General features: G+C 54.3%; 1 long non-coding RNA gene across 2 annotated transcripts; it reads left to right on the forward strand.

The window, feature by feature from the left end:
• The first annotated feature begins 3,023 nt into the window (after window positions 1-3,023).
• On the forward strand, window positions 3,024-5,267 carry LOC136022491 (uncharacterized). Of its 2 annotated transcripts, XR_010616186.1 has the most exons (4): window positions 3,024-3,109; window positions 3,209-3,298; window positions 4,162-4,347; window positions 4,770-5,267. It is a non-coding gene; the product is annotated as an uncharacterized LOC136022491 (long non-coding RNA). The 2 variants fall into 2 exon arrangements; XR_010616185.1 differs by having other exon boundaries at window positions 3,065-3,298.
• Window positions 5,268-24,979: the final 19,712 nt, after the last annotated feature.

Below are 24,979 nucleotides of genomic sequence, written 5' to 3' on the forward strand. Positions count from 1 at the left end.
CATTCCCAGCCCTTCCCTGCCAAAGGAAAAAGAAAAGTTGGCAATAAATTTTAAACAGTTTTATTTACCTTGAACTACTCAGCCAAGAATGCACATTATTTAGGGACTGGAATAAAAAGCCATTCACTCTGGTTCAATTGGCCATTTAGCTCAATTTGTGTGTGTTACTGCAGGTAATTACTATGGTAATAATGTACTGTAATCTGCGCTGATTTGGGACTTGTCCTGTTTCTGTATTAATAATAAGTGCCATATATGTACTAATTACCAGTTTGTTACCATGGTTATTTGCGTAGATGCCGTGTTAATGATACCCTGGAAACATAAAGCAATCACAGTTTTGAATTAAATCTTTGTGGTCTCTTTAGTGCTAAAAGCCCAATTCACATAAAATAATGATGAGGAAAATGAGCTCATCGCGGCTGCCTCGGCAGCGCCGCGGATTGCGCTCGGCACAAGCGCTCCGGCCTGCGCCGGGGAGCCAGAGCCTCCCAAACATTTTCCGTGGTTGCTAGGTAACTTCCCGCTGACATCAGGACCGCGCGGTGCCAGGCTGTCATGCACACGTATTTATAGAGCACGCGGTGCGGGGATGCTGCAGCCAGAGGTGTAAAACTGCTGGGGCCCTGCCAGCGAGCGGAGTGAAGCAGGAGCCGTCCCTCCCCTTCCCGGCAAGCCCTTTCTCCCTGGAAGGAGCCAGGAGCCAGCCCTCAGGCGCCCATCTTTTAGGCTCATCTAAAGCCAGAAGGGACCTCTGCCTCCCCGCCCCTGCAGTAACCGCTCTGCAAGTCCTGCCCCGGGTCGTGCCTCTCCTCCCGTTCAAACCGAGCTGAGCAGCCCATCCTCCGGGATGATGTGCACTGGGGTCCGGGGCTGCTGCCGGTGTCACCGCGCTGGGTGCGGGACCATGAGCAGGGTTTGTCCCTGTGAGGTTTCTGGCTGCAGTCTGCCATCCGGCCTGTCCTGCGGATGCTGCTGCTCCCGCCCGGCAGCTCCCTCGCTGGCCATGCTGGATCGGCATTACCATTAAAAATAGTTCGTTGGCAACAGAAGCGTTCCCTCTTCCCTGATCGCACAGTAAACAATGGGTCCTTCCTACCCTAGCGTTAATGGCAATTCCTTAACCAGGTGAGCCTGGTGCAGGGGCTGGGGAAAGCTGGAACGGTGAAGCCGTGTGTCCCTGCAGACAGCAGGGAGTAAAGCCGGGAAACCTCCAGGTCCCAGCCCTAAATCAGGTGTGACCTGTGCTGCTGTGGGTGATGCCCTGTGCATCTCCAGCCTGTGCAGGTCCATTGGGAGAAGCAGGACTGGAGGCTGCAGGAAGCAGCAGGGTTTGGGCACTCTGGGTTAGCTGAAGGATGGAGCTGGAGGTCTCCTCTTTCACTGGCAGGGATTGTCCAGGAGATGAACAAGGAGGTGGGAATCATGGTGATGCTGCTTGGGAGAAGCTGGTGTCCTGGACTGTGGGCACCTGGAGGGACCCACGGTCGCGGCAATACCAGCCAGAATCCCTGCGAAAATCCCAGCACCCATCTGCCGAGTGAGTCTGTGACCCTCGGCCTGTCCGGAGGGGCTGAGGCATCCCCTGGAAAATGCCCCCAGCTTCCCGCAGCGAGGGGCTGCTGGACCACACTGCGATGGGAGCGGGGTCTCTCCGTTATCCCCCTTGCTCTGGTGCTTCCCTGCTGCAGACCCGGCCCTGTGTAGCACAGGCTGTGTCATTTGAAAAGCTACTTAATGCTCTTTATTATCTGGTCATTATTTTTCCACTGAAGCCTGAGATAAGCAAAGCATAAATCAAACCAGAACAGGAGCCACTTGGAGCAGGTAAAGGATGGAAAAGATCTTAATCAGTGAATCTGGGCAAGAAAAGCCAGAAGAGGGAGAGGGAGGGAGGAAAGGGGGCTGTGGAACAAAGAAAGGGGGAGAAACACCACTTGTTGTTTGTGGGATGAAGACAAATGTTTCCAAAGCCACATTTTCCACATGACACCCAGTAAAAGCCCTTGGTTTGATTATTAATCACAGGGCGGCCTCCATTCATCACTCCATCCCTCCGTGCCTCCCGAGCTGTTTGATGTGCTGCCCTCCGCTCCCCCGTCCCGCATCCCCCACCCCGCGCGGCTCAGACAGGGGAAAGCCTGGGAAGTTATTCCGATAAAGAGAATGCAATCAAATAAACAGAGGAGGAAACAAATAAGACTATTGGGAACGCTGCTGCTGCGCTGGTTGGATCCCTGCCTCTCGAGGCTTCTGGAGAGCTGCTGACACTGAGAGCCTCTTCCGAAATGGATGGGCTTTGCCTCTTGCCTTATACATCTGTTTAATGACCTCTCCTTGAAGGCACTTGACATGTGATTTATGGGATATAAATTCTACCTCTTTGCTTCGGTATTGCAATCTCTGCGTTCCTCAAGGTGGGAGCACCTCACCCCGTGGGGATGCTGTCCCTGCAGCCCCCGTCCTCCCGCACATCCAGCCCCCGTCCTCCGGCCCTTCCTCTGGAACACAACAAAACAACAACCAAAAAAGCCCCAGAAGGCCTCTAAAAATGTGTTTTTTCCTCTTTAAAAGAGAACTGCTGCTGACACAGCGATCGCCGCGGTCAAGGCTGAGGGTGCTTTTCTGCAAAAGCAAACAGCAGCATCCCAGCTGATTTCCTGCAAATAACAATTAGAAAAACATATAAATAAATAAGTCCTTAATTCCCTTCCTGGCATCCGTAGCTTCTAATTCATAAATTCATCAGGACTTTCCCAGGATGTCAGTTTTGGCAAATGAGCCCGGAGTTGCTTCATGCTAATGGAGCGGTGGGCTGCCTGACCTCAGGAAATAGAGAGGCCAAACATGAAAAACCAGAGCTGGGTTCAAGGCTGGGGCTGTGAACCCCAGGTTGGAGGCTGAGGTCGGGAGCGGGTCAGGGAAGCATTGTGTGTGTGTGAGTGTGTGAGTGTGTGAGGCTGCGGCGCTGGTTTCTATTTAAACCCTTTCATGCCGCTGCCAGGGACCTCTGGCCATTGTGTGCAGGAGCAGCTGCCTATTGAGAAACGCGCCGCGAAGCTCCTGGCTGCAGGAATGGGGAGAGATTGGAAACAGTCACTCTTACGTGGTACAAGCCAAACCCTCCCCTACCTTGGGAGCAGAGGGAGGGGAGCTCTGCCTGGCTCTTTTCAGCACTAACACAGATGGATTTGCTTTGGCATTTAAGGGTGATGGATGTGCCAGGTGCTATTCATTAGAAATGATTTGTTGAGGCCAGCGCAGCTCCCCGGCCCATTAGGACGCATTTACTCCGCAGGTTGGTAATGATGGGTGTGCTTAATAGTTCCTAAGTATCAGAAGGCATTAAAAAGCCCTGGAAGAGGTGGCCATCAATATTTACAGCTTCACTTTGGTGGGGGAGGAAGCCGGTGCGTGTGCCTGGATGGGGTGTCCACCCTGGTCCCTGCTTGCGGTGGGTAATCCTTAAAGCATCCAAGTGATGCAGCAGAAGCTTGTTCAGCTCTGGAGGGGGAGGAATTCAGGCACACACTGAGGGCAGAGCCCAGCAGCCCCTGGTCCAGCCCCGGGGTCCTATTGATGGTGGTCTTATTGGGATTGCCTCTCCCAAGCCTCATGGAGCACAATCAGAGGAGGCAGGTAATTCGCCGAGGGATGATTGTGGCTATTACATCCCAGTTCCCTTTCCTTGGTCCCCCCTCCCCTGGCCTGGTCTGTGCTGGGAGTGAGATCCCGTTAACAGCCTCTGCTGATGGGCGCCCATTTACTTAAGTCCCAATTTTTCATTAAAATAGCCCGTTTGGCTATCAAGCATCGCAAGGTCACGGGGCTGCGTTGTCTCAGCTTAATACGATGCTATTAAGGCTGGACTATAATGTCCCAGATACAGCAAGTTCAGCAGCGTAAGATCAAGCATTGGGCAAGACTGCAATTTCCTCCTGTCCTGCTGCTATGATCTTATCAAGGCCTGACTGATCTCTATGTACGAAATCGCACCAGAGAGCATTAAATCCATGCCTCAGGTTCACAGCCTGGCTCCCTTCGAGTCGCTGCAGCCCCTCTTTGGCAGGGACCGGTGGTAACTGGGCTGGGCTGGTGCAAGCATCCAGGGTGAGAAGTGGGTGTGAAGTCACCTTTTATCTTTGCAATTTGTGTTCCTAGGTTTTGAAGCTTCATCACTGCTCAGCCCCTCGTGGTTTGAATCTCATCTCTTGCATGGCTCAGCATCGTGCTGCCAGCCCTCGCTGTGCCTGTGCCACTGCACTGGCCTGGCACCCTCGGAGCAGTGGCCATCACTGCTCTGAGCCCTGCTGAGCAACCATGCTGTTTCTCCCTCACCTAAGCTAGGTAAGAATAACCCTTTTCTTCCAGCCTTTATCTTCCTACCTGAGCTACAAGTGCCTGCACGCAGCCCCTTTATCTTGCTGTGCACTTGCACAGGCCCTAGCACAGCAGGGCCCTGCTCTCGGTCCTTGATGAGACACAGGAAGGCTGGCTAGCAATTATGGAACAGAGGAGGAGGTGGGAAAAGGCAGACTGGAAACTGTCTGGTGGCTTTATTAAGTCATGCAAAGATACGGCGCTTATTGACTCGTTGGCACGGATACAACGTGGGGTACGTGTGCCCAGATGGGAGGTTTTCGCAGTGAGAAGAAAGCACATAAACAAAGGCAGGTTTGTGTGCACCGGCCCTGCCAAGGAGGAAACGTCTCTCCCGGTGTCTCCATGAGAAGGGCTTGCAGAGCAAACAAACGTGTTACTTCACCCAGGCAGGGAGGCCAAGGCCCGGCGAGGTGTGCGGGGAGCCCTGGTGTGGATGGAGCACAGCAGGTACATGGGTGACGCGGTGCAGGGGTGCACACGTGGCTGCATGGGTCGGTGTTGGTGCCCTGTGCACACTGGGGGACAGAAGGACAGCAGAGGGAAGGGGTTTGCTTGCAGAACAGACCCCCCAGCTCCCCAAACCAAAACATAGATGCAAAAGCCAAGCTCTGCTGCCATCATTCCCATTTGAGTCAGAGCAGCTTAAAGGATAATTAGTTAATTGAGCAATGGAAGCCATTTCCCTATAGCTATGTGTCAGCTCCTGTTAGCTGCTCTGGAATGCCCACTGAGAATACACAGATACCCTGGAGATACCAATCACTTCTTTGCCAGGCTGGGTGCTTCGCTCCCTTTGGTGGGCAGGGATCCATCATGGCACACCAGGCTCCACAAGCACCCATCAGCTGCAATTGTTTTCTAGTGAAAATAGATGTTCAGTATCGATCTCCTCCCTGCAGCGCAGTCTGGGGACCTTCTCCTTAGTTACTCTAATAAAACACAACTAATTAAATTTGCGCCTTGCTTTTCCAATATTGCATTATCCTAATTACTAATTAAGGAGACCACATGTAAGGGATAGGCATCATTCCCTGCAAAAGATCCCCTAATGGCCTAAATGACATCTCGTGGAAGGCGGAAATCTTTCAGCAGAGGCCAGGACTGAAGCTTGGGGAGGGACCCCTGGAGGCAACTTAACAAGAGGCTCTTTAACCCTTCAGCTGCTGCCGCGGATTTGCTGAACCACGGGTAGCTGGGAAGCACCAGCAGAGCTGCCCGTGCCCAGGGAGCAGGGGGGAAACTGGGGGGGGAATGACCCGGAACGGGCCTTGTGTGCCTGCATCACCTGCCTGGGAAAGCTTGTCCGGGGAAGCGGAGGAGCCGCGGGGGTCTCCGGCTCGCAGGTCCCGCACTGAGCCCAGCCCCGCACCGCGTCCGGCCCGCCCGGGGGCGTACCGGAGCTGGGGCTTGGCAGGGAGGACCGGGCCCTTTCAAGCCTGTGCACAGCATCCCTGCTCCTGCCAGGTCCTGCCAAAACGGGCCCGTTGTGCTCCAAGCGGCAATTAAATACATGAAATCCCAGTGCGGGCTCTTTGGGGCAGCACTGGTGTGCGGGGGGAGCTGCTTAGAATCACAGAACAGTCAGGGCTGGAAAGGACCTTAAGGGCAGCTGGTTCCAACCCCCCTGCACGGGCAGGGACAGGTTTGCCGCACGGCTCGGCTCGGCTCGGCACGGGGGAGAACCGAGGAACCGGGGCACCGAGGGGCTCTGGGGCAGCCCGGCAGCGGGAGGGGGGAGTCGCGGCGAGGCGGGGGGGCTGTCCCGGCGTGCAGCGGGAGCCGTGCCCCCCTTCCCATGTTCCGGCCGGAGGCACTCGTGCTCCCCCCGGCCGCGCAGTGTCCCGGTCTCCAACGGCCAAAGGAGCCCGTGCCCTGGGTGCTGTGAACCCGCACCCATCAGAGCCGGGCGCTCCTCTCAGCGGGTCCCACAACCATTGCAGCAGCATTCCCGGGAGAGGATTTTGTGTTTAATGGAATTCAGGCTTTGGATGATGGGGGTCTTTAATTTTGGAATTGCTGAACAAGGGAATTCTGTTCTGGCAAAGCTGAGTTTCAGAGAATATTCTCCTGCCATCTGGGAAAACCCGGTTTAGCCCAGCCAAGCACAGCACCGTTTAGCCCAGTTCAGACCAGTTTAGCCCAGTTTGGTGCAGTTTAGCCCACTTCAGCCCACTTAAGCCTGGTTCAGCCCAATTAAGTCCGTTTTAGCCCAGTTTAGCCCAACCCAGCACAGCTTGGACCAGTTTAGCTTAGTCCAGCCCAGTTTAGACCAGTTCAGCCCACTTAAGCCCGGTTTAGCCCAATTAAGTCCAGTTTAGCCCAACCCAGCACAGCTTGGACCAGTTTAGATTAGTCCAGCCCAGTTTAGACCAGTTCAGCCCACTTAAGCCCGGTTTAGCCCAATTAAGTCCAGTTTAGCCCAACCCAGCACAGCTTGGACCAGTTTATCTTAGTCCAGCCCAGTTTAGACCAGTTCAGCCCACTTAAGCCCGGTTTAGCCCAATTAAGTCCAGTTTAGCCCAACCCAGCACAGCTTGGACCAGTTTAGATTAGTCCAGCCCAGTTTAGACCAGTTCAGCCCACTTAAGCCCAGTTTAGCCCAATTAAGTCCAGTTTAGCCCAACCCAGCACAGCTTGGACCAGTTTATCTTAGTCCAGCCCAGTTTAGCCCAGTTCAGCCCAGGACAGTTTACCTTAGTCCAGCCCAGTTTAGCCCAGTACACACCAGTCCAGTCCAGCTTATATCAGTTCAGACCCTTTACCCCAGTTCAGCCCAGCCCAGTTTAGCCCTGTCCAGCCCATTCCAGCTCACCCCAGCCTGTTTAGCCCACTTTAGCCCAGTGAAGCCAACTTCAGCACAGTCCATTCCAGTTTAGCCCAGCCCAACCCACTTTAGCCCAATTCAGGCCAGTTTAGCCCTGTTCAGACCAATTTAGCCCAGCCCAGTTCTGCCCAGTTTGGCCTAGTTTGGCCCAGCCTAGCCCTTTTTAGCCCAATTCAAACCTGTCCAGACTAATTTAGCACTGTTAAGCCCAATTCAGTCCAGTTTAGCCCACTTCAGCCCAGCCCAGCCAAATTTACTCCAATTCATCCCAGTCCAGCCCCATTTACACAAGCGCGGATCTGTCCAGCCCAGTTCAGCCTAGTTTAGCCCAGTTCAGCCCATCTTAACAGGATTCAGTCCATCCCAGTTTAGCCCTTCCCAGACTAACCCACCCTATTTTAGCTCAGCCCAGTCCATCTTAGCCCAGCCAAGTTTAGCCAATTCAGCCAGTTTAACCCAGTCCTGCCGAGTTTAGACTAGTTCAGCCCCGTTTAGACCAGTTCAGCCCAGTTTAGCCCAGTTTGGCCTAGTTCAGCCCAGTTTAGCCCTGCTCAGACCAGTCTAGCCCAGTGTAGCCTTTTTCAGCCCAGCCCAATTTAGCCCAGTTCAGCACAGTTTAGGCTTGTTCAGCCCAGTATAGCCCAGCCCAGCCTCATTTAGCCCAGTTAAGCCTAGTTTGGCCCACTTCAGACCAGTTAAGCCTAGTTTGGCCCAATTCAGACCAGTCCAGCCCAGTTTAGCCCAGTCCAGCCCAACCAAGCCCAGCCAAGAACAGTTTAGCCCAATTTAGCCCAGATTAGCTCAGTCCAGCTCAGCCCAGCTCAGTTTAGCACAGATTAGCCCAGCTCAGCCCAGTCCAGCCCAGCTCTGTCCAGCTCAGTTTAGCCCACTTAAGGACAGTCCATTTAGACCAGTCCAGACAAATTTAGCCCAGTATAGCCCTGCCCAGGCTTGTTTACCCCAGTTAAGCCTACTTTGGCCCACTTCAGCACCCTCCAGCCCAGTTTAGCCCAGTTCAGCACAGTTTAGCCTTGTCCAGTCCAGTTTAGTCCAGTGTAGCCCAGCCCAGCCTCGTTTACCCCAGTTAAGCCTACTTTGGCCCAATTCAGACCAGTCCAGCCCACTTTAGCCCAGTCCAGCCCAATTAAGCCCTGCCAAGAACAGTTTAGCCCAGTGTTGTTACAGGAGCACCCGGTCCTCACCGGTGACTCTGGGTCATGGAGCACTGGGTGATGTGCTGAGCGAGGGGCACCAAGAGCCAGGCTTAAACCAGGCTGCTGGGCTCCCGTCAGCCCTGCTTTGGTTCTCTGACCTGGACAAACTGGCTTCTACACAAGAACCTCTGAATGTATCCTAAACCCCTTTGCTATGCCCCAGGGAGCACAGATGAGCGGTGCAGGAGCCTGTGCCGGCCTTTGCTGACCCTCTCCCTGCTGAGCACCTTTGCTGCAGTTCGCTTGCATTTTCATTTCATTCCCCGTGTGAGTCGCTGCCCACGCTCTGCCTGTTCTGCCTTCATCAGTCACCGGCTCATTTCTCATACGGCTCTTTTGGAAACATATTTTTCCCCTTAAATATGTGGCCTGGTAGTGTGAACTGAGATTTATGCTGAAAAGGATTGGGAAAGAACAGCAAATACGTACTTGTTGGAGGAAACAAAGAATACTTTGGGCATTGTAGAGAATCCCCCATGCTGGGACTCACAAAGAGCATGTTCTGCCAAAGATGTAGGTATTGACCAGGACCAGCTTTACTGCCCCATGCAGCAGCAACACTTAACCTTTGGGATGAGCCTTTCAGGTCTCTGTTTGGGACGAGTCACCAGCACTTGACCTCTGGGTAAACTGAGGCACGACTGCACCTCCTACCAAGGCAGGGACTGTTAGAGGTCAAACACCTTCACATCCTCCCCGTTTCCCTTCTCGTGATGATTTGCATGTTGCTTTACATAGCACTGTTACAGCCAAAATTTGGCCAAGGCCCCATATCATTAATTGCAATTTAAAAAGACTCCGCGCAATATTGAATTCTACCATTCATCATCCTCTTGGTTTCTATTCTGCTCCCAGGTTAAATTGAGCATGGGTCCGTTTTGGCTCATTTTACCTCTCCCTTCCTTGAAGTGATTGAAATCTTAATAATCAAGGATAATATCGACGCCAAAGTTTTAAGCAATAAACATACAAACAGAATGAAGAGAAGCAGAATGCTCACGTCTCTCAGCAGCGAAAATTGTGCCTTTTAGTTTGCTGTAGCAGATGTTAAGTTTCCAATAATAAAATAGAACAAAAAAAAATCTAAGGGAGACATTTAGCAAAGTATAGCTTTACACTCCAGAGTTATCACTCCAATTTCAACTGGGACCATAAAGTTTTATGAGCTATTAAATTGCCCTAAACCTCCTTTAACACACTAGCTCTAATGTTGGGATTAACCATTTAGAAAAAGGAGGTTACCTTGGCAGACACGGGGCCATTTCCCTGCACTCTTACTCAGTCAATAGCACTTCCCCATGGCAGAGCCATTTGCTAGAGCGTGGCTGGCAGTCAGCTGCGTGCCCCGCAGGTGATGCAGTGGCAGTGGGTGCAGTCCCTGCCACAGCACTGGAGCAGCACCAGCACCGGGAGGGATGCTCAGGACAGCAGAGGTAAAATCTCAGCTCCCTGTCTGGATGCTGTTTTGGTTCCCCCATCCCCTCACCCGTTCCATAGGGATGCTCGTGGTTTCTTCTTTCTGCTTTTCCTTTCTATTTGAGTGAAACAAATCCATCTGAACATGGCCTTCGACTGTGTTTTATTGCCTTACAGACGAGACCCTTGAGCTTACCTTGAACGCCCTGGGTGCTGAACTAGTGTGTACTAACCCAGGGAAAGGTTAATAGCCATTTCCATTTGCACTTGCAGAGCTCTTGCCAGAGGAGGAACTTAAAAACACTCCAGCCACATCCTCAGCGTGTCACAACGCCCTCCAGCAGCCCAGCATTTACGGTATTGATTTTCAGACAGCACAAACCCAGACACGGGCTGGATCCACAGGCGGTCCTCAGCCTCTTAAAGGGGACTCGTGGGACTTTGCCACTTGTAACCTGCCAAATACCACCCTTCATCCCCCTCCATCTGCCACCCTGGGCAGAGGGCGGCTCCTCCCGGAGGAGCTGTGGGAGAAGGGGTCACCCCTGCTCCATTTCTGACCGCAGCGTCCATCCTGCATCCTGCGCTCGGTGCAGCACGGGCTGGCTTGGCAGCCCTTGGGGCTGGGAAGGATCCCTTCCCAAAAGCCTGATTCCTGTTTCCCCTCTGATAAGATCAGCAAAAACCTGCAGTTTCCCCCTAAATCTTGTTGAAGGCATTTCCTATTCTGAGACTTTACTAATGGCCAAGGGTTTTGAGCAAACACATCCCCAAGCCAGGGCAGGATGTCTTCCCTGTGCGTGCACTCTCGTAAAGATGCATTAGGAGACGCTTCAGAGCCTCTGGTACCTGTGAGAGGAGCAAGCTGGACCGCACCATCAGTCTCCTTTACTATAGCCCAGCCCCGTTCCAGGTCTGGCTGCCCTGGAGGGTCTTTGCTTTCTTCTCAGCCATTTATCTGTAGGGGTCAAAATCCTAACTGGGCTTTCACATTCATGAACAGTCCGTGCAAGAAGCCCAGCCTGCTGTGGGGAGCAAGGAGGAGGGTTATCCAGCTTCAATCCTTCACCAGACCTTGAGGGCATGGTTCACCAGGTTTGTGCACACTGCAGCCTTTAAAAAGATGCATTCTGCTGTCTGAGATGCCTCGGACATCAGCAGAAACTGCATTAAGGACAGCAGTGTTTTTCCTTTAAGTTCTTTTTAACTGCATTACACTGCTATGAAGTGAAATGTTACACAGCTACAGAAATACGGTCGGACTCGATGATCTTAAAGGTCTTTTCCAACCTAAATGATTCTATGATGCTATGATTTGATACAGCAAGCCCCAGGCTTCAGAAATGCTCTGGCTGAGCCTACCTTCAGCAGTACATGTGTCTCCTGTGTCCCATATCCCAGAGAAACAAGGTTTAACTGATGCAAGCTTGCAGACTAATAGGACACTCCATCTACAATTAGCTGGGGTTAAGCTTTTGGAGCTGTGTGCTCTCTGTGCAGCAGGGGCAGGGCTCAGAGGAGGATGCAGCACTACACTGCAGTGGACATTTTGATTGAGCAAGTTTTAAGACTGAGTCAGAGAGATTTCCTAACACCTCTTCACTGCCCAGATAACAAACATCAGCTCTGAAGGCAGAAAAGCCTGGTTTCTCCCCTTTCCTGGCTGGAGAGGGCTGGCCTGGGGTTGTATGGGGTCCAATGGACCCCTGCCTGAAGGCTGTGAGTTCCCTTTGCAATCTTTAACTGAGATGAGGGCATCCCCAAAGTGCTGCACACCCTCACGGAGCTTGAGCTCACACTTGTCTTCTTCCAAACTTCCCTCTCTTGAGTTAAAGCAGCCCTGATAGAGCAGTCCCTTCTCTACTGGTCCCTACAAAAACCTCAGCATCTTCATTGAATCCCAGAATCCCAGCCTGGTTTGGGCTGGAAGGGACCTTAAAGCTCCTCCAGCTCCAACCCCTGCCCCGGGCAGGGACCCCTTCCACTGGAGCAGCGTGCTCCAAGCCCCTGTGTCCAACCTGGCCTTGAGCACTGCCAGGGATGGGGCAGCCACAGCTTCTCTGGGCACCCTGTGCCAGCGCCTCAGCACCCTCACAGGGAAGAGCTTCTGCCTAAGAGCTCAGCTCAGTCTCCCCTCGGGCAGGTTCAAGCCATTCCCCTTGGCCTGTCCCTACAGGCCCTTGTCCCAAGCCCCTCTCCAGGTTTCCTGCAGCCCCTTTAGGCACTGGAGCTGCCCTAAGGTGAGCAAGCCCAGCCCCCTTCAGCCTGGCCCCACAGGAGAGTGGGACATTGTCTTACATAGCAGCCTCAATGTCCCAGCTGCTGTACTGGGGATCCTGGCCCCAGAGGAGCATTGTCCTCACCCTGAGGGGCTCTTGGTCAGAGGAATTAAAAGACTCAACACCCCGGGAGGTTCTTTGTTGCTCAGCTTTAGTAGTTAAAGGGATGAAAGTAAATGCAAGGCCCTATTCAGCCCAGAGACCTGTCAGCATTTCCAGGCCATTCATCTGCCTCTTTCAGTTCCTTTGCTTTCCTTCTAATGTATGTAGATGGTGAATGCAAATACCATCGTGAGAAAACTGACCTTTTGGCTGAATGTCACCAAGTTCTGCAGCACTGGGAGTGTTTGCATTCAGTCGTTAGCTTTAGCCTGTACAATTATTTATATATAGCCCTGTTAAGACTCGATGGGATGACTCAAAAACGGTTTTGACCTCCGTTGTTCCGGTGGTTTGATGGGCTGCTGTCCTTAAATGTTGTGTTGCTATCATCAGTGCTGGCCTTTCAAACCTAGCATGTACCTGGTCTACCACAGCCCTAGAAATGCCAGCGTTCAAGAGCTGGGAAAAGCAGCCAGCACCTGAGATTGCACCTCCAGGAGCGGAGGCTTCTGAACTCCATTATTAACATGGTGTTTCGTGTTGGAAACCTGATACATAAGGTGTTGGGCCTGAAATCCCAGCCCTCGCCCCAGGAGGACTGAGCTGGCATCACCTCAGGTGTTTTTCCCTTGCGGGTCTCACACTGTTGGACGGGAGAACATTCTCCGTGGTTGGCATTCCTGCTGCTGCCTTGCTGGGAATGCCAACGCTCCCTTTGTCCTCGGGCCTCTCGCTGCAGCTCTGCCGAGTTTCATCCCTGCAGAGCCTCACATCGTGCACATCCTTTAGACGATGTTAACATCCATCTCTGCTCTCAAGATGGTCTGGGCGCTGGGCTGGCACTTGTGTGTGGAGAGCAGCTTACGGACCAAAAACCTGGAGTGAGCTGCAGAGGACCAGGGCCAGGAGTCATCACCCCAGCTCTGTCCCTTCATCCTGACACCATCATTTTGACATCCAGCACCTCCAGACCCTTTCCTCATCCCCTTCAGCCCTGATTTTACATGCCACAGCCGTCCTGTCGCCTGCGTCTCAGCGATGTTGCTTGGAGAAATGAGGGCAACTGCTGCACAGGGCTTTTATTAGGATTGCCAAACTCTTTCAGCATTTTTAGAAAGGGCTTGAAGAGAGGCCAAGTCGTGTCTCCTTCTTCTGTTCCTTCTCCTCCACCCCCTCCCTCGCCACCCCCCCTCTTTGCTGTCTGCGGATGCTTTGGGATGAATTAATTTAGACGTGTGGTTTTGAATGTTTTTGGCTCCTGGTTATGGAGCCATTCAGCAGCTCCGGGAGCCTCCCCCACCGCCTGTTATTGAAGCAGACAGAGAGGGGCGGAGGAGATGGCAGCGCCCTGATTTGTTGGCTTGTTAGTTCTGCTCCTGCGAGCCCTCCATCGTCTCATGCTCCCGCAGGATGGGAGAGGCAGCAGCCGAAGCGCTCCTCATGGGCCGGCTGCAGGGCAATGCCCTGCGCCCAATGCATCCATGCGCATGGATGGCACCACAGTGCAAGTGAAGGGGGTTTCTTTCTGTTGCCCCTTTGCCCCCCAGTCCTCAATCCCCGGGTCACCCCAGCTCTGCCCTGGGATCCCCTTCATGTCTCAGTGATGTGTTCTTAGCCCCAAGGGGCAGCAGAGCTGAATGAGCAGCAGTGATGTGCACATGGAGACCTTCTCTTCAGTCCTTGTTTGCACCCTGGGCTGGCTCAGGCTGTGTCCCAAAGCCCTGCAGGAGCCCTGGTCCATGGGCAGCCCTGCCATGGAGCCATCCACTGCACCCCGTCCATGCTGCGCCTGAAGCAGGAGGGTTTGTAAGCTCTTCCTCAGGGATCGGTGAGCTCCAGGCTGGCTCTCCTGGAGCCTCCCCTGTTGTAAGCAGAAACAGAGATAACCACTAAATCCTTCTGAAGAGCATTTCCTGCTGGTGCCTCTCCGGGGGGTAGCACTGAGACCCTTTAATCATAGCGAGGGTTGTTGGAATTCGTTATTTTCTCAGGTTCTAGTTAAATTGTAAAAGCCCACCTGAAACTCTCATTATTCCCCATCAGAACTTTCTCTGAGGATCCTCCTGCTCTGATTTCATACTAATACCTAAGGAAAACATTATCTCTGTGCCGGGCTCGCTGCCGCCCGGCCCTGCTGAGCTGCAGTGAGGGTGAAGCTGCTCCAATGAGCTTGGGGCCCACCTGCAGTGGGCTTTAAACCATCACCACGTGCCCACCATGGCTCTGCACCAGGCAGAGCTCCTCCTGGATGTCCTCAGACATCTGTGCTCGAAACAGAGAAGGAAAAGTGCAGAGCCCTGATTCGTGCCACTCATGGGTGGTATCGGGAACTGGTAGAAGCCTTTGGATGCTGAAGCTTCTGGGTTTCATTTGTTTCATCCATTGTAATCATTATACTCATTAGGTTAAAACATCGGAGGTGCAGACACTTTGAGGGGCTGCAGTGGCTTTGGAGCCTTTGTTACTATCCAAGCTCAGATCCAGAGAAGTGTTGACAATGAAACTCCTGTCGGTATAACTAAAATCCTGCTGGGATTTACCCCCAGAGCCCTGATGGGACCAGGGCTGATGCTGGTGCTGGGCTGGGAGCTCACCACACCAATAGCCTCTGAAAGGGCTTTTTTTCTATGGATCTCCTTGGGAGAGGGTCAACACACCCAAACCCAGGGATTTTTGGCCCCAACCTGTCCCAAGGCATGACTGATGTGTGTGAGCACCCTGCTCCTACCACTGCACCCCAGCAGCTGCACTGCAGAGAGCTTCGTGATCTGCTGCCCTGAGGGGATGGGGATGAGCTGCCTGTGGGGATGGAGCAGGGACCCAGACACCGCTGAGCCAACCCTGCAGACCCACACGTCGGGGGATGCTTCCATGCAGGAATTGCCCTGGAACACCGGCAGCTGGAAAAGGCTGTGCAAAGAGCCCTGCTGGTAAATTCCCTCTGCTCACGAGGCCGCCGGAGCTGGGACTGGAGGATGCTTTAATGCACTCATCTCGCACAGAGCACTTGGTGCATCTCCTCCATGTGAGAGGGGAAGAATAGAGAGGAATGTGTGAGGGCAGAGGAGAGCGGTGCCAGCTCTCCGCGTGTCTGAGCGGACGGCAGCGAGGCACTCTGCGCGCAGCCTGCTCCAGCTGGGCTCCTCTTTTGCAATTCCAGCCTCTTGTTTGTCAGTAATTTATATTGACAGAGTCTTTCAAAACACTTTAGGGTTGTTTACAGCATTGAGCAAGAACATCTTGTCTCATGTCCGCTTCATTCTTAAAGACGATCCTGCCCCCCGCCAGCTCACAGGAGAAGCAGCTCCCTCGCTCTCTGCAGACCCGATGGGCTAGAAAAGAGCCTGCAAATCTATTTGATGTGATGCTCCTTCCTCTCTAGTTGTTAATCGGCTTCTGCAGACCGGGAAAAAGCACCTTTTCAGTGGCAGAACCCTCCCCGCCCCAGCAGCACGCGCTGTTGTGTGTCACTGCACATGGTGGGAGGTGCTGGGAGCCAACGTGACACGAACACTGCAGTGCTCCAGTGTCCCCACACCATCACCTGAGCCCCTGGATCCTCCTCACGCCCTGGCAGCCCCGGGCAGCGCTGATGTAGCCAGTACAGGGCAAGAGCAGAGCAGCAGGACCCAGGCAGGCGAGAGGCCGGGGCACTTTGTGGTGGGTCTCGTATGTGTGTGCTGGAGCCTGCATCGCCCGAGCAGTCAGATGAAAGCTTGCACTCGCTCTACTCCCTGTGCCGCAATAACGCTCCCACTCGCACTCGCCTCAGAAGGCCGGGGTGCCCAATTACTTCAGAGGGTGCCCAAGTACTTCAGAGGGTGCTGGTTTACGTGCTCTTGGCTTTGATTAAAACTTTTCATCTCTCAGGCAAACATCAAAGCGAAACCTGGAGTTTTCCAGAGCTGCAGCGTGGGCTCGGGGTGTTCTTGCTGCTTCCTTGTGATCAGCTGAGGAGCTGCCTGCACAGCAGAGCAGTGGGGAGAGGAGTAGGAACAAGGACATTGCACCAACATCCTCCTCCTGCCCTGCTCGTTTCTGTCCTTCCCACCTCCTTCCTTCCTACCCTGCTCTGACAGGTTAGGCTGTTGAGGTGTCCAAGCCTGTCCACTAAACCTGGTATCATTGAGCAGGAGGCGGCAAATGTAGTGGGCTCAGGAAAAAGGCACCAAAGGATGCTTTAGCTTTCTGATCCCAGCCTCCGGGGTGGCTTTCATCCACTTGGTGCAGCCTTATACCAAAATCAGTAAAGTGATGGGGGTCTTGACAAGCAAAGGTCTGTCCTGATGGGTTTTCCCCATCCATGAAGGCATGGTCCAGTGCTCCTCCTTCCTCTCTCTGTTCATTAGGGCAGCAGTCACACCAGCACTCACGCAAACATATCCCCCTCCTACCTCCGTACCTATTCCCCAGCAGAGAGGCGCCCATCTGGAGGGGCAGGTAAGACGAGTTTCCAGGCCTGTTTTCCACCGTGTCCCCTCATAAATCGCTCTGCAGGACTAATCAACTGGTCCACTGCTGGGAAACACATTTAAATACATTAAGAGAGAAAATGGGGGTGTGTGTCTCAAGGAGGCTCCGACACATGGCATCTGCCTGATGAGAGCGGCTGTCAGGAGCAGGCTGCGTGGTGGATGCTCCCCGTGATGATAACTGCGCAGAGTGGATGAGCTTTCTGTCAACAACTTAATAACCCGCGTCTGCCACGATCCCGTGTCAGCCAACACTCCTGCGACAAATGGCTGATAAGGAGGAGGTTAGGCTGGGGAAAACGGGCTGTTTTGTCAGCACAACGCTCCTGTCAACAGAAAGCCTCCGGAAAAGCTGGCTGGCTCCTTTGGAGCTCTCCAGGAGGATCCACCAGCCCCACAGTCCTATCCCCACCAGCAGTGGCTGCAGCAGAAGCAGCAGCAGACCCCTGCAGCAAGGAGGTTGAGCCTCCTCCACCCTGAGTGTGTCCCAGTGCCTCCACGGCTGGACCATGACGGTCCCATCACCCCGCTCACGCTGCAGAGCTGGATGAGCTGTGGGGACCAAGGCCAGAGGCCGGATCTGGAGACTGGCAGGAGACCAACCCATCCTCATTGCACAACGGGAGCCGTCCCATGGGCTTCCTCTGGGGAGCAAGGAGGAATTAGTGCTTCGGGAGCAAATTCCTCCGGCTGCTTGAGGCCAGGGCTCAGAGCTCTGGAATGCCAGAGCGATAACACAGCACGAGAGCGGATGGCTAAAGGGGCTGCGGATGCAAACAGCAACCCCACGACCTGCCCCGGGCTGCAGCCCAGCACTCGCAGCTCTAAGCTGCTGCTGTAACCACGGGGCTCAGGTCGGAAGGGCTGACACCCAGGGCTCAGGTCCTGGTGGGAGCTGGGGTTGCTCTACATTTAATGGTGCTTCCTCTGGCATGTACGAGCCGAGGACCTGGCCCCAGCCTCTGTGGCATGGCATCATGAACCTACCAGGTTACATGCCCTGGGTCTCTTAGAGCTTTGTTGGAGCAGTGCTGTTATTGGGATTGAAGTTAATTAGCTTAAAGCTAGCCTGGATATGTCTCCCTGTGATGCAATTGCATTTCTGACTGCAGAGATACGCTCTGTCACTTTCTGCTGGGAAGTTTTTGATGTGTTTAAGACAGAAAACATTTGTGGGCAGGTTTTGAAATGAAGGCAACGTTCGCCCACGAAACCCAACCGCTATGAAACTTTCTCTTTGTAGGAAACATCCTGATGTTAACATTTTCCTATGTATACATTCTTGTTTTTATAAAGAGCAGACACGGGATGTTCGTTTGAGTCAGGCATTTGATATATGTACGTACGACTCTATAGCTCCCAACTCTTTTGGTACATTCACCATTAGCTGTACCCACTCACGCTCTGAGTCTGCCCAAGCGCAGTCTGCGGGAACAGAATGGAAAATCAAAGTCACTTCTGCCTGGCTCAGAGAGAAACGTCTTGCAGGCTGCCAGCGCCTGCTTCATCCTGCTGCTCCTGCAAGTGCCGAGGGGAGCGGGGAGAAGGCAGAGAGAGGGCGAGGGTGTGATGTGGGCGCAATCAATGCCGACGGACCCCGTGATGTGACGTGCTCCCTGTCAGTGTAGCTCAGCCAGAGCTCACCCCAGGGCCGAGGTGAGACCGAGCCGTGTCCCCGGTGCGGCAGGCAGGTATTGAGGGCAGAGCGCGGGGTGTGCGGTCACACCACGGGTCAGGCTGCTCCAGGCTGTCAGACCAGGAGCAGTATCAGGCACTCACAGCAGCAGCATTAGCACAGATTTAAAAGCTCCTGCCCCTTTCCTAGCACAAGGAATGGGTAAAGGATGGCAGTAACATGAAGCGAACAGTCCCAATTGCTTGGTAGCATCTGGCTTCACCCCTGTCATATTCTAGCTCTGTGCCACAGCTGGGTTTCTGTACCCAGCCCATGCCCTGCTTCCTCCCCTTCTGTCTCCCCATGGCAAAGTCTTGCCTGCCTGATTCCGTGCTCAGAAGCAGCGTTGCTGGTTTAAATGCTGGCAGCTGGCAACATTTTCCCTTGGCATCAAGCAGCAAAGAGTCTGCTCTCCCAGGCCAGGCTGGAAGCTGGCTCTGCGGGTCCAAGCCCAGCGGCTCTGGCAGGGCTCGCCTGCTGCAGGAGTTTGCTCCCACCGCTTTCCTCGGTGGATTCTCCATAACTTCATTTTCAAGACAATGACGGCTTTGAGCAAAGAGAGCTCAACTTCTGAAGCGCTCAGCACAATCACGAGGCTCTCCTGATGTCACCCTGGGCTCAGGAGCCACTCCATCACTGTCAGGATGGGCCATCGACACAGAGCGACTGGCACCGCTGGGCACCCGTCCTTATTTACATGGCTTCAACGCTTGTGAAGGCTCAGTCATTCGTTTCCTGAATGGCTCCTTTAATGGAAAACATGATGATTTGGGAAAGACACTGGGCCAAGCTGGGCAGAAACCTCCTCAAGTTGTTCATCCAGGTGAAGCAACGTTATCTTCACATCCTGTTTTGTGGAAACCCGTCGGGATTCGGGCAGGTGCCCACATCCTGCTCCATGGCAGTTAGCTGAATGGTTGACTCATTTAGCCTCCTTTGGAAAGGCTGCTTTTACCCCACGCTTCGCTTCAGATGTGTCCCTTGGTCTCATGGAAGCCAACAGGATTTCTGTACATTGCTTAAAGTTTAACTGGTGGTTGCAAGAGTGCCTGAATCAAAATCCAAACATTCAGCTGCAGTTCTTGGGCCAACAGTAGCCGAGCTTGAAATAGCATCTGCCTCTGCACCGGCACTTGTGAATCTGTAGAGCTCCAAGGCCTTGAGCATCGACGTTGACTTCTTGTAGTTGCAAAGGGTCACCTGAATGGTGCAGCGAGAAAGGCCCTGCCCATGTCCTATCCCAGGGTGTGCATCCTGAGGGCACAGCGCTTCCGGAGGGGCTGGGGTGGATGGGCAGGGACTGACAGACTTACTCTGACTGGGTAGGTTTGTGATCCAGGCAACATCAGATCCATGCAGGCAGCCTTGGAGCTGTCTGGAGCAGTGAAAGGAGGTCTCTGGAATGAATGCATTTGCGTGGCAGGGTAATTCTCCATCTGTACCGAGCACCAAAGTGGGAGCCTTCTGCTGATTCTGGGGGCGGGAGGAGGCTGGAGCCTGTGTCTAACCTGAGCTCAGCACAGCTCCTTCCCTTCAGACAGCTTTAAAAAGAATGTTTTCTCCTTTTTTATCCTTTTCTCTGCATTGGGAAAGCTGCCAGAGGAGGACTGAGCAGTCTCTGTGTGCATGGATCCCGTTCATTGCCAGGTAGGAGCCAGGCAGGGAGCAGGGAATGAGCCCCATGTACAAGTCATGCGTAGAGTTCACAACCAAATCCCAGAGCCAGTGCCCAGCCCCAGCCCCATGGCTGCACTTTGCCCCTGGAAAGAGAGGGCTCGTGCCTGTGGGGGGACCTGATCCTCCTGGGTGCCTGGAAAAGCTTCTCCAGACCCATTTCCAAGAGCAGGGCTGTCTCTGCAATGGCATAAACCAGGAGCATGACTGTGCTGAGGTGAGGTTTAAAATAAACCCCTCGTTTGCTGCATGGTATTTTCTGCTGTGACGGGAAGCAGCACACGCACAACCCCGGGTTGCTTTCACCAGGATCACCAGGATCCTCCGTTTCTAAAGCAGTGACCATAAAACTCTCCCCATTTTGGCTCCTTGCCCCCCTGGGCGGATTCCACCTGCCCGGGCAGCGGGCTGCTCCTGCGGCACGTTCTTTTGTCTGCGTTTATTCACTTCGAAATCTTCTGCTTTAATGTGAACCCTCCTTGCTGCTCTGATCAAAACAGGGCTGGAGCTGCCTGGCTTGGGCCAGCTTGGCCCTGGCTCTGCAGATGGGATGCTCGCTCTCCTGGCAGGAGCCACACAGGAGCAGGTTCTGCTGATTCCAGCATGAAGCTGGCTCTTGGCATTGCCAGGGCATTGTTTCTGTCCGAGTATCTCTAAGCCCTTCATGACCATTTAGTGCACATTGGGGCATGTATCTGAACATGGGATTGAGAAGACCACTGGGTCTTGCGACCAGACCTTTGCCCTGGGGCCATGACTGAAGCTGGATCTCATTTCTGGGCTGTGAGAGGGTCAGGAAGAGCAAACAGATATCCCACTTCACCAGTGACGCCTGAGGCCATCGCAGTGACCAGGCCCGTGCCAGGAAGATGAGGACGAGGGACCTTTTTTCATGGGTATTGATGTGGGTGGTTGGGGGATCCCAGCTTGGGGCTGATGCTGACCCAGGCGGGGCTGTTCTGGAAGGGCTCTGCTGTGGGTTTCCATCACGAGGTGCTGGGAGCCTGGCACTGACCTGAGCCAGCCCTGGCCATGGCTGCGCACATCCTGCTTCGTCACCGCCGCACAGAGGGACACGGAGCCTCCCGCACAGCACAGCCTCAGCACAGGCGTCTGCTCCTGGGCGAGCCTGACAGCAGCGGGTACCACACACACTGCCCTGCAGAGGAAACGGCAGCCGGAGCCGGGCTGCGCCTGCCAGCTCAGGCTGCCGAGCTCCATGCTGCTGCCCCGACAGGAGGAAAAGCCTTTGGCAGCAGCGGGTGGAGATGGCTCTGCCTTTGGGTGCTCCTGTGCAGCCTCCCCGTGGGAGCTCTGGTTTGGTATCGTGGTGGTGTGACGCAGAGCAGCACTAATGAGGGTGTTCATGGCTGATCCACGGCGCTCCAAATACGTGTGCCAGATCTCCTCATTTCCTCGAGGCTCCTGAAGTATTTGGTGCTCATCTGCAGCCTCTCCTCTCTCTGGATTCCTGATGCTATGGGCATTTCAATTATAATTACAGTGCTCCTGGATCCCTGGATATAAATAAACCTGCCCCCTCTGGGAAGGCTAAATCCAGAACCCCAGGAGTTAGGACTTGAGGACAAGGGCTTGGAGAAGAGAAGAAAACGTCCCTGTCCCATGGCAAAGGCTGAGGCAGTGCAGTCATCCCAGGCCAGGATGCAAATCCCAATCCTGGAAGTTCTTCTCCTGAAGGGAAAGTCAGCATTTCCTTTGCTTCAGTCTTATCTAAACATCTTGCTTTGACACAGCACGACAGCCTAGGACCATGACAGTCAGATCAATGTGCTTCCAAGCCATCTAAAGGAGTGTGATCTTTTCCTGCTCCAAATTAAGCAGAAGTTGGTCTTTCCCCACAGCATGTTCTTGTGCTCCCGCAGGAAGCCGAATGGCCGCGCTGGCAGGACTTCGGATCAAGAGGTCTGGAGCACCCTCAGAGCAGCTCTTTTCCTGTGTCCTCACATCCAGACCAGGGGCTCAGCTGGAGCTGGGGTTTTCCTACGCTCAGATCCCAAGATTGCTGCTCCTGGGAGGGTTTTGGCCTTTGCTCAGCCTGAAAGCCAAACCAGTTCTGCCTCCCCAGGCTCGCAGCTTCCCCTGCACCCATCACAAAGAGCCATTGTAGGGCCTGCCCGTGGCACGGCTCATGCTGCGGCACAGCCATGGTCGGAAGAGGCGCCTCTTGCCCACTTAGCCGGAGATAAAGGCTGGTTTGTCTGGAGTGGGAGGGAAGCGTTGGGAATGCTGCTGCCAGGTTTTCTGGTGCGTGGTCGGACGCTGCTTTCACTGCTGGGCGGGGGGGTTGGGGATGCAGGGGGGGACCCTGCTCCCTCTTTCACCTCGATGCTTCTCCCCTTCTAAAGCTGCTGCATCTCAAGCCACTGGGATGGGATCACTGCGATGTGCGGCAGCGCTGAGCCGGCCGGGATGGAGCAGGATGGTGCTCGTGGGGTGACGGTAGCAGCGGGCTCAGGCTGTGGGCGCATTCCTGGCCCGGGGCCCGGTGGGAAAGCATTCCTCCTCCTCCTCCTCCTCCTGCAGCCGCACCTGGGACGGGAGCAGAGGCCCCCTCCTTCCCCCCGGGCGCTGTTTGTGTTTTGCTGTTCTTGCCTCCCCCAGCCCCCTCCATCCTCGGCTGCTCCCAAGCCCGATGCTTTGAGTGGGTTCAAACCCCCCACCCTGAGCTGGGCAAGCCCCAGCGGCTCCAAACCCCGGCTTCAGCTGTGGGATGGGCACGGGCGCCGCAGCCAAGAAATGCAGTGGAGGTTGCTCCGGGGGGGTCCTTTTGTGTCATCCTGAGTCCAACAGGGAGCAAACCCTCCCTCTGAATCCAGCAGGGAAAGCAGGCTAGGCAGGGCTGCAAAGTCTTTTTGCATCTTCTCTGCAGCAGCTTTTGCTACCCATACATGTCCAGTGGGAGCCTTCTGGCACCCATCACCTTGAAGCTGCCCAGTTCCCTCTTCCTTTGCCCCTTTGGGCCTGGTAGAAATCAGCTGCAGGATCCAGGTCCATTTTCTGTCTTGGTGCCCTTCTACTTCCACTGGAGAAAGACGCTTGTCTGTTGCTGGGTACCAACCTCGCTGGGTGGCCCAGCATCCCCGCATCCTCCAGTGTCACAGGCTCCCATAGCAGAGATCAGGGTGAATCAGTCACGGAACCCAGGACTCAGGTGCAGGAGGCAGCAGGTTCATCCCCAGCATCTCAACTGCCTCTTCCATCCCCACCATCGGCTCCGCTTGCCTGGGAACACCCAGAGGGAAGGAAAACCAAGAAAGCTTGAGCATAAGCACTTACACATCAGTGGACAAGTCACATCTGGCTGATGGCTCTGCCAGTGGGGACAGCAGCACGGCACAGCCTCTCCTGGGTGACACAAGGCCACTTCAGAGCAGAGCTGGCCCCATCCTCACTCTCTGCCCTTGTCCTGCTGTAGATGCCAGTCAGAAACACATCCTTCCAGGGTGATGCAGCAGATGTTGTCCTCCTGACACATTCCTGCATGCCTGGAGTGCTGCTGTAGTGCTGGAGGTTTGGAGGCCAAGTGACTACAACCAGCTGAGCAGACTAAAACCCTGCAGAAGTGCACTGCCTGCAGTGCTCTTTTCCTGTCTCACCAATGCGAAACTCGCAGTAGAGATGGAAGGAGGAACGGCAGAAAGGACCTTCCCAGGACCCAGATCCCACTTAGGGCTTGCTGTGGTCTGCACCATGGTGTGAAGCCAGGGCAGAGACTGCTGGCAAAATACCTGGAGCAGACACCCAGGAGGGAGGCTGGTGCAGCCCCGGGCACGGCTGCCCCACGGAGCTGTTCAGGGAGCTGCCCATAGCCAGGGCACGAAGCCCCCTTTGTGCCCCGGTCGTGTCTGTCCTCCCTGGGCGTCTGTCCTGCTTTGGCTGCTGGAAGCCCCCGGGTGCCCTTTGCCCCTTGCCAGAGCAGCCCCAGACTTTACCCCTGGGCAGTGCAGACCTGGGCTGGTGCAAACAGCCCAAGGCACGGAGCTTGGCACGTCCCTTCCTGCTGCCCCTCACCGTGCCCAGGCACCTCCGTCATGCCCAGTGCCGCATCCAGCATCGCCATGGCTCAGGATGGGGTGCAGGAAGACATGGTCAGGCTGTGGGCAATGACTGGAGTGCAGTTAATAGGGAACAGCCCCTTGGATCATTTCCTGATGTTGGGCTGCTCCTGGCAGGGTTCAGAGGGACAGAAAGCTCCAGGGCTGGTGGGGATCTGGAGCTCATTTCACAAGGGCACCGCAGAGTTCTTTGGTCAGAACACTGAAGGTAGCTTTTGTGCTATCAGCCCTGGGGGACAGACCCCACATTATAATGCAATATAGGGCTGGAGAGAACGCTTTTCAGTCTTGATTGAGTTGAAAGAGGAAAAAGAAGGCAGTGTGGGTCCTCCAAACAAACAACGCACATGTGCTGCCATACTGGAGGAGCATGTGTCTCTGATTTATATGAGTCTGGGAAGTGCCACATCCGCCTTATGTTTGGAATAGTTTGGCTCTCCAAGGCCTGAATTTAACCCCTGCCCTCTCCTCCTCCTGCCTCCTCCAGCAGAGCCTGCAGCATCACTGCTCTTGCCCTTAGCCCCAGTTCCCCAGAAGAGCTTGGAGCCAGAGTAGGCACAAGGATGCTGATGGAGCGCAGGGGCTCCCTGTTTGGCCCAGCCTTGTGCAGATACGATTTAGGAGCCATTTCTTCTTCTTTCAGCATGGAGTCCAGCAAGTGTAAGCCCTGGTTGGGGGGACACTGAAGGATGTGGCACAGGAGGGGAAGTAAAGGCAGGTATCTCTAGTGATTGTTCTGTGCTTTTCCTCTGTGTGCTTCCAGAAAGGGCTTAGACTGAAAAAGGATGTCAAGACAGGAAGGATATTGAGTTGGCTTTGGCTCTGTCATACAAATAGCTTAAGTGACCTTTCTCTAGCAAAACA

This window comes from Lathamus discolor, chromosome 15 (genome assembly GCF_037157495.1).
Source record: "Lathamus discolor isolate bLatDis1 chromosome 15, bLatDis1.hap1, whole genome shotgun sequence".
Classification (NCBI taxonomy): Eukaryota; Metazoa; Chordata; class Aves; order Psittaciformes; family Psittacidae; genus Lathamus; species Lathamus discolor.